Source organism: Anoplopoma fimbria, chromosome 7 (assembly GCF_027596085.1).
Source record: "Anoplopoma fimbria isolate UVic2021 breed Golden Eagle Sablefish chromosome 7, Afim_UVic_2022, whole genome shotgun sequence".
Taxonomy (NCBI): Eukaryota; Metazoa; Chordata; class Actinopteri; order Perciformes; family Anoplopomatidae; genus Anoplopoma; species Anoplopoma fimbria.
In genome coordinates, this window is record NC_072455.1 from 21,901,527 (window position 1) to 21,909,867 (window position 8,341).

Consider the following 8,341-nt stretch of genomic DNA (forward strand, 5'->3'; position numbering starts at 1 on the left):
TGGCGGATTCTTATTACATCTGGCACAAATTTCCTCTTGGACATGAGGATGAATCGATTAGAAATGTGGGGATCAAGGTCACTGACTTCACAAAAAGAGTTTTTGGCATAACTTAGAAAATCATATGCAGACTTACAACTGCTGAAGTTGAATTCTAGTTCAATAGTATTGTATTGAACACGGAAGCATAATACAATTTACCTAGTCTAGAATATATACTAGATTATTATATACTTTATATCTTCCAAGGTCATTTGAATGAATATTTTAATCAGGGATGTTTTTTACTTGTAGAATAAATTTGTTTATTCAGGATGTCCTCTGACGCTGTTCCAGTATTGTCCTGGATCATCATCATCCTTTTTCTTTATTTATTTTTGGACAGTTACTAGTTACTGGAAAATGTGCACACAAAACATACGAATAAGCCACACTTTTATTTTCCTATCCTTACTTATAAAACTAGGTAGGACAACATTTAAGAAACACTACTTAATAAAATATAACAATATAATATAAAATAAAATAAACATACAATACAACAATTCAACAGCACCACAAACCACAGCCTTGAAATGACCATACAATTAAATCAACACCTCTCTAAATCAATTTCAACAAAAACTGAACATCCATCCATCCATAACCTGCTTATCCAGTTAAGGGTGCTGGAGCCGATCTCAGCTGTCAATGGGCGAAGGCAGGGTTCACCCTGGACAGGTCGCCAGTCTGTCGCAGGGCTGACATATACCACTCACACTCACATCCACACCTACGGGCAATTTAGAGTCTTCAATGCACCTAAGCTGCATGTCTTTGGACTGTGGGAGGAAGCCAGAGAACCCGGGGAGAACCCATGCTGACATGGGGAGAACATGCAAACTCCACACAGAAGGTTGTCCAGCCCGGGAATTGAACCCAGGCCCCTCTTGCTGTGAGGCGACAGTGCTAACCACTACACCACCGTGCAGCCATAAAACTGAACATAGTAACCATAATCATAAAATATATACATCATTTAAAGTGTCCATGCCTCTGGTAAGGAGTAAACAAAAAGTTATACTTTTTTGTTAATGTCCTCCAACCACTGCTCCTTTGGAACAGCCTCTACTGAGGGGCAGTAAACAACCCCCTTGTATTGACTGTGTCCAGTCTCGGCCGTCCGGAACTGCCCGCATTTCTTGCACGTGTTGTGCAGAACTTTGCGGGTCAGTTTTCGGCGGCAGCAACAAGGACAGGCACCTGGAAGGTCACTGGAGCCAGCATCGCCAGCTGGGGGCCCGTTGGTGGAGCAGGGAAGAGCTGCTGCTGCATTACTAGCTGAGGGCTCGAGGGTGGAGCAGGGAAGAGTTGCCGCTGGGGTTTCAGCTTTGCAGCTGTCGGTGCTACGACTGTGGCGAAGACCTTCCTCTTCACCGAGCCCACGGTGCTGCCGGGCAGGTGGTACTGTTGAGTCAGGCCTAGCTGAGGGGGTGCAGAGGTGGAGCGCACATTAGCAGGGGGTAGAGGGTTCCTCTGGTCCACCAGACACTCTGGCATGGCAGGCATGGGCAGAGTTGACAGCTTGGCAGAGTCATTCACAGCCTGAACAAAAAAAAATTGAGATGAGCAACAAAATTTGCAGACAGTGAGATTGGAGAGGAATAAAGACAGTGATTGTATATCTTTACACATAATGATGTATTTATTTACCCCAGACTTATCAGGAGACGGTGTATCATGCGCTGAGGAGACACTCGGCTGCTGCATGGTGGCAGAAGCCTGGGAGGACGCAGCAAAGTGAGAGGAGGAGTGAGGTTCAGAGGACAGACAAGGCCAGGAGGAGACAGAGACACATGGGTCATCGAGGAGACTTGAGAAGGTATCTTCCTCGAGGCCCTCGTCTTCTTCTTCTCGCTCGCCCTCATCCACATCCTCCAGAAAGTTGTCCGTCTCCTCTGAGTCGAGGTTGGTTGTTATGGGCTGTCCAGTCTGACTCAGCAGATAGTCAACACCTAAAAGCTCTCCTATAAAAAAGAAGAGACACACACACAAACACACAACCATTTTTAGTTGTATTCAATGCATTTATAATTTGAATTTAGAGTTGTATCTGTATCATGATTTAGTGTTTTGAGTGAATGGCTTGTTTTGGCAATGGGATTGATACAAATAAAGCCTTGTTAAATAATGACAAACCAAACGTAATATGTAGTTGTCTGTATTAATGAGACATACCAGTGTATTTGGCAGGAGGCCTAAAGTTTGGCACAAATGCCCGGCCAAACACTTTCAAGCAGTTGGCGTTGACCCAGTGGATTAAATCATCGTCGTAGGTGAGGAGAGATGACGGCCTGCTGGTCACCACTGCGGTCCCACGATCCTGATTCCACCTGTTCAGGCCTTCCAGGAGGTACAGCTGGAAATGCAGTGCATTTGCACTAGTTCCTGAGAAAAAAAACAAAAAAAACTATTAATGCCAATGAAAAAGGTATCATTTTCAACAGAATAATGCTTCCATTAAAAAAAAATAAAAAATTGATGGAATGATTCCAGAGATGTGCACCCTCTGGCACAGCGGAGTCTCGTCAGGATGACCCCATTCTTGGTCGTGGTGCCTACCGCTGTGTACAGCTGTACACCTGGGACGTCCTGGATGCACCTGACGTGGTGTTTTTGCATACGCCAAATGTTCTCCATGCGTGCCTGGTCCAGCAGTGCCACCCCCATGAGGTCTCTCCCCTTTGCCCCCCCCCCAGTGTCTGCAGCACCTGGTCGATGAGGTTGATGGTGGCCTCCTCACCGCATGTCCTCCTACGGCAGTACAGGCTCAGCTCCTTTTTACTGATTCCACCAGGCGATCAGTGATGGCTGTCACACCCTCCTGCCTGAGCTGCTCCCTCTTTGCTTGCCGCAACAGAGTGAGGTCCCCTGCATCCCACTCGAAAATGCAGGCAGACAAGCTGCCCATGAAGGTTGGGTAGAGGGTATGCGCATCGGTGGTGCAGCCAACAGCCATCCTCCGCATAAAGTGCCAGACGTCAAGACGTATCTGGAGGTCTGGCCATGCTGCAAACCTGGTCTGCAGCTTGCTTGACCCCTCATTCACGCAGCAGCCACAGTCAACGTAAAGCAGCACTGATGGTGGAACACCTGCTTTCCGGTAACGCTCCATCACACCGGCAGCCATCGCGTCCAGTCCCGGCCACTCTTGCACTGTCAGGACACTGTTGAGGATCTGGCCAACCTCGTTTCCGACGGAGGTCACCCAGAGAGCTGTGCCACTGGCATGGCCAGCCAGCTTCTTTGTGATCTGTGATGTGGTGAAAGAAACCCCAGGTCCATTTGAATTTGAAAGTTTTTAGAGAAAACCCACCCTTAAGTTTGTATGGGTCTGCAAAGGATACTTTTTCCGAAGGGAAAATGAACTATTACAAAATGTAGAGCCGAGCTCTGGCTGTAAATGGCAATGCAAGTGGGTGTGGTCTTCAGATCGAGCTATCGCCAACTTCGGATCAGACGAAAACTGTCTCTGTGGCGCAATTGGTCAGCGCGTTCGGCTGTTAACTGAAAGGTTGGTGGTTCAAGCCCACCCAGGGACGTTACGTACTTTAACAAAAAGCTGACCTCACTTCAGTGAAAAGGCCAGTTGCCACGATCAGAATTGAACCTCTAAAAAATGAACAAATTGCGACATATCATCAGATCTGCCCTTGAAGAACAAATATCCAATTCAAACCCCAGGTCCATTTGAATTTGAAACTTTTTAGAGAAAACCCACCCTTAAGTTTGTATGGGTCTGCAAAGGATACTTTTTCCGAAGGGAAAATTAACTATTACAAAATGTAGAGCCGAGCTCTGGCTGTAAATGGCAATGCAAGTGGGTGTGGTCTTCAGATCGAGCTATCGCCAACTTCGGATCAGACGAAAATTGTCTCTGTGGCGCAATTGGTCAGCGCGTTCGGCTGTTAACTGAAAGGTTGGTGGTTCAAGCCCACCCAGGGACGTTACGTACTTTAACAAAAACCTGACCTCACGTCAGTGAAAAGGCCAGTTGCCACGATCAGAATTGAACCTCTAAAAAACAACAAATTGCGACATATCATCAGATCTGGCCCTTGAAGAACAAATATCCAATTCAAACCCCAGGTCCATTTGAATTTGAAACTTTTTAGAGAAAACCCACCCTTAAGTTTGTATGGGTCTGCAAAGGATACTTTTTCCGAAGGGAAAATGAACTATTACAAAATGTAGAGCCGAGCTCTGGCTGTAAATGGCAATGCAAGTGGGTGTGGTCTTCAGATCGAGCTATCGCCAACTTCGGATCAGACGAAAATTGTCTCTGTGGCGCAATTGGTCAGCGCGTTCGGCTGTTAACTGAAAGGTTGGTGGTTCAAGCCCACCCAGGGACGTTACGTACTTTAACAAAAACCTGACCTCATGTCAGTGAAAAGGCCAGTTGCCACGATCAGAATTGAACCTCTAAAAAGAACAAATTGCGACATATCATCAGATCTGGCCCTTGAAGAACAAATATCCAATTCAAACCCCAGGTCCATTTGAATTTGAAACTTTTTAGAGAAAACCCACCCTTAAGTTTGTATGGGTCTGCAAAGGATACTTTTTCCGAAGGGAAAATGAACTATTACAAAATGTAGAGCCGAGCTCTGGCTGTAAATGGCAATGCAAGTGGGTGTGGTCTTCAGATCGAGCTATCGCCAACTTCGGATCAGACAAAATTGTCTCTGTGGCGCAATTGGTCAGCGCGTTCGGCTGTTAACTGAAAGGTAACTGAAAGGTTGGTGGTTCAAGCCCACCCAGGGACGTTACGTACTTTAACAAAAACCTGACCTCACGTCAGTGAAAAGGCCAGTTGCCACGATCAGAATTGAACCTCTAAAAAACAACAAATTGCGACATATCATCAGATCTGGCCCTTGAAGAACAAATATCCAATTCAAACCCCAGGTCCATTTGAATTTGAAACTTTTTAGAGAAAACCCACCCTTAAGTTTGTATGGGTCTGCAAAGGATACTTTTTCCGAAGGGAAAATGAACTATTACAAAATGTAGAGCCGAGCTCTGGCTGTAAATGGCAATGCAAGTGGGTGTGGTCTTCAGATCGAGCTATCGCCAACTTCGGATCAGACAAAATTGTCTCTGTGGCGCAATTGGTCAGCGCGTTCGGCTGTTAACTGAAAGGTTGGTGGTTCAAGCCCACCCAGGGACGTTACGTACTTTAACAAAAACCTGACCTCACGTCAGTGAAAAGGCCAGTTGCCATCAGAATTGAACCTCTAAAAAAGAACAAATTGCGACATATCATCAGATCTGGCCCTTGAAGAACAAATATCCAATTCAAACCCCAGGTCCATTTGAATTTGAAACTTTTTAGAGAAAACCCACCCTTAAGTTTGTATGGGTCTGCAAAGGATACTTTTTCCGAAGGGAAAATGAACTATTACAAAATGTAGAGCCGAGCTCTGGCTGTAAATGGCAATGCAAGTGGGTGTGGTCTTCAGATCGAGCTATCGCCAACTTCGGATCAGACAAAAACTGTCTCTGTGGCGCAATTGGTCAGCGCGTTCGGCTGTTAACTGAAAGGTTGGTGGTTCAAGCCCACCCAGGGACGTTACGTACTTTAACAAAAAGCTGACCTCACGTCAGTGAAAAGGCCAGTTGCCACGATCAGAATTGAACCTCTAAAAAAGAACAAATTGCGACATATCATCAGATCTGGCCCTTGAAGAACAAATATCCAATTCAAACCCCAGGTCAATTTGAAACTTTTTAGAGAAAACCCACCCTTAAGTTTGTATGGGTCTGCAAAGGATACTTTTTCCGAAGGGAAAATGAACTATTACAAAATGTAGAGCCGAGCTCTGGCTGTAAATGGCAATGCAAGTGGGTGTGGTCTTCAGATCGAGCTATCGCCAACTTCGGATCAGACGAAAATTGTCTCTGTGGCGCAATTGGTCAGCGCGTTCGGCTGTTAACTGAAAGGTTGGTGGTTCAAGCCCACCCAGGGACGTTACGTACTTTAACAAAAACCTGACCTCACGTCAGTGAAAAGGCCAGTTGCCACGATCAGAATTGAACCTCTAAAAAACAACAAATTGCGACATATCATCAGATCTGCCCCTTGAAGAACAAATATCCAATTCAAACCCCAGGTCCATTTGAATTTGAAACTTTTTAGAGAAAACCCACCCTTAAGTTTGTATGGGTCTGCAAAGGATACTTTTTCCGAAGGGAAAATGAACTATTACAAAATGTAGAGCCGAAGCTCTGCCGAGCTCTGGCTGTAAATGGCAATGCAAGTGGGTGTGGTCTTCAGATCGAGCTATCGCCAACTTCGGATCAGACGAAAATTGTCTCTGTGGCGCAATTGGTCAGCGCGTTCGGCTGTTAACTGAAAGGTTGGTGGTTCAAGCCCACCCAGGGACGTTACGTACTTTAACAAAAACCTGACCTCACGTCAGTGAAAAGGCCAGTTGCCACGATCAGAATTGAATCTCTAAAAAAAAAAAATTGCGACATATCATCAGATCTGGCCCTTGAAGAACAAATATCCAATTCAAACCCCAGGTCAATTTGAAACTTTTTAGAGAAAACCCACCCTTAAGTTTGTATGGGTCTGCAAAGGATACTTTTTCCGAAGGGAAAATGAACTATTACAAAATGTAGAGCCGAGCTCTGGCTGTAAATGGCAATGCAAGTGGGTGTGGTCTTCAGATCGAGCTATCGCCAACTTCGGATCAGACAAAAACTGTCTCTGTGGCGCAATGGTCAGCGCGTTCGGCTGTTAACTGAAAGGTTGGTGGTTCAAGCCCACCCAGGGGCGTTACGTACTTTAACAAAAAGCTGACCTCACGTCAGTGAAAAGGCCAGTTGCCACGATCAGAATTGAACCTCTAAAAAAGAACAAATTGAGACATATCTTCAGATCTGGCCCTTGAAGAACAAATATCCAATTCAAACCCCAGGTCCATTTGAATTTGAAACTTTTTAGAGAAAACCCACCCTTAAGTTTGTATGGGTCTGCAAAGGATACTTTTTCCGAAGGGAAAATGAACTATTACAAAATGTAGAGCCGAGCTCTGGCTGTAAATGGCAATGCAAGTGGGTGTGGTCTTCAGATCGAGCTATCGCCAACTTTGGATCAGACGAAAATTGTCTCTGTGGCGCAATTGGTCAGCGCGTTCGGCTGTTAACTGAAAGGTTGGTGGTTCAAGCCCACCCAGGGACGTTACGTACTTTAACAAAAACCTGACCTCACGTCAGTGAAAAGGCCAGTTGCCACGATCAGAATTAAACCTCTAGAAAAGAACAAATTGCGACATATCATCAGATCTGGCCCTTGAAGAACAAATATCCAATTCAAACCCCAGGTCCATTTGAATTTGAAACTTTTTAGAGAAAACCCACCCTTAAGTTTGTATGGGTCTGCAAAGGATACTTTTTCCGAAGGGAAAATGAACTATTACAAAATGTAGAGCCGAGCTCTGGCTGTAAATGGCAATGCAAGTGGGTGTGGTCTTCAGATCGAGCTATCGCCAACTTCGGATCAGACAAAACCTGTCTCTGTGGCGCAATTGGTCAGCGCGTTCGGCTGTTAACTGAAAGGTTGGTGGTTCAAGCCCACCCAGGGACGTTACGTACTTTAACAAAAAGCTGACCTCACTTCAGTGAAAAGGTCAGTTGCCACGATCAGAATTGAACCTCTAAAAAAGAACAAATGGGGACATATCTTCAGATCTGCCCCTTGAAGAACAAATATCCAATTCAGAACCCCAGGTCCATTTGAACCCCAGGTCCATTTGAATTTGAAACTTTTTAGAGAAAACCCACCCTTAAGTTTGTATGGGTCTGCAAAGGATACTTTTTCCGAAGGGAAAATGAACTATTACAAAATGTAGAGCCGAGCTCTGGCTGTAAATGGCAATGCAAGTGGGTGTGGTCTTCAGATCGAGCTATCGCCAACTTCGGATCAGACGAAAATTGTCTCTGTGGCGCAATTGGTCAGCGCGTTCGGCTGTTAACTGAAAGGTTGGTGGTTCAAGCCCACCCAGGGACGTTACGTACTTTAACAAAAACCTGACCTCATGTCAGTGAAAAGGCCAGTTGCCACGATCAGAATTGAACCTCTAAAAAACAACAAATTGCGACATATCATCAGATCTGCCCCTTGAAGAACAAATATCCAATTCAAACCCCAGGTCCATTTGAATTTGAAACTTTTTAGAGAAAACCCACCCTTAAGTTTGTATGGGTCTGCAAAGGATACTTTTTCCGAAGGGAAAATGAACTATTACAAAATGTAGAGCCGAGCTCTGGCTGTAAATGGCAATGCAAGTGGGTG

General features: G+C 45.2%; 12 non-coding genes across 12 annotated transcripts; all 12 read left to right on the top strand.

Moving 5' to 3' along the window:
• Positions 1-3,507: 3,507 nt before the first annotated feature.
• trnan-guu (transfer RNA asparagine (anticodon GUU)) lies at positions 3,508-3,581 on the top strand. Its single transcript has one exon. It is a non-coding gene; the product is annotated as a tRNA-Asn (tRNA).
• Positions 3,582-3,912: 331 nt separating this feature from the next.
• Positions 3,913-3,986, top strand: trnan-guu (transfer RNA asparagine (anticodon GUU)). The gene has a single exon. It is a non-coding gene; the product is annotated as a tRNA-Asn (tRNA).
• Positions 3,987-4,317: 331 nt separating this feature from the next.
• On the top strand, positions 4,318-4,391 carry trnan-guu (transfer RNA asparagine (anticodon GUU)). The gene has a single exon. It is a non-coding gene; the product is annotated as a tRNA-Asn (tRNA).
• A 329-nt stretch (positions 4,392-4,720) lies between these two features.
• On the top strand, positions 4,721-4,805 carry trnan-guu (transfer RNA asparagine (anticodon GUU)). Its single transcript is given in 2 exon segments — positions 4,721-4,758; positions 4,770-4,805. It is a non-coding gene; the product is annotated as a tRNA-Asn (tRNA).
• A 330-nt stretch (positions 4,806-5,135) lies between these two features.
• On the top strand, positions 5,136-5,209 carry trnan-guu (transfer RNA asparagine (anticodon GUU)). The gene has a single exon. It is a non-coding gene; the product is annotated as a tRNA-Asn (tRNA).
• A 328-nt stretch (positions 5,210-5,537) lies between these two features.
• On the top strand, positions 5,538-5,611 carry trnan-guu (transfer RNA asparagine (anticodon GUU)). The gene has a single exon. It is a non-coding gene; the product is annotated as a tRNA-Asn (tRNA).
• A 325-nt stretch (positions 5,612-5,936) lies between these two features.
• trnan-guu (transfer RNA asparagine (anticodon GUU)) lies at positions 5,937-6,010 on the top strand. The gene has a single exon. It is a non-coding gene; the product is annotated as a tRNA-Asn (tRNA).
• Positions 6,011-6,352: 342 nt separating this feature from the next.
• trnan-guu (transfer RNA asparagine (anticodon GUU)) lies at positions 6,353-6,426 on the top strand. Its single transcript has one exon. It is a non-coding gene; the product is annotated as a tRNA-Asn (tRNA).
• A 324-nt stretch (positions 6,427-6,750) lies between these two features.
• trnan-guu (transfer RNA asparagine (anticodon GUU)) lies at positions 6,751-6,823 on the top strand. Its single transcript has one exon. It is a non-coding gene; the product is annotated as a tRNA-Asn (tRNA).
• Positions 6,824-7,154: 331 nt separating this feature from the next.
• On the top strand, positions 7,155-7,228 carry trnan-guu (transfer RNA asparagine (anticodon GUU)). The gene has a single exon. It is a non-coding gene; the product is annotated as a tRNA-Asn (tRNA).
• A 331-nt stretch (positions 7,229-7,559) lies between these two features.
• Positions 7,560-7,633, top strand: trnan-guu (transfer RNA asparagine (anticodon GUU)). Its single transcript has one exon. It is a non-coding gene; the product is annotated as a tRNA-Asn (tRNA).
• A 349-nt stretch (positions 7,634-7,982) lies between these two features.
• trnan-guu (transfer RNA asparagine (anticodon GUU)) lies at positions 7,983-8,056 on the top strand. The gene has a single exon. It is a non-coding gene; the product is annotated as a tRNA-Asn (tRNA).
• The last annotated feature ends 285 nt before the right edge of the window (positions 8,057-8,341 follow it).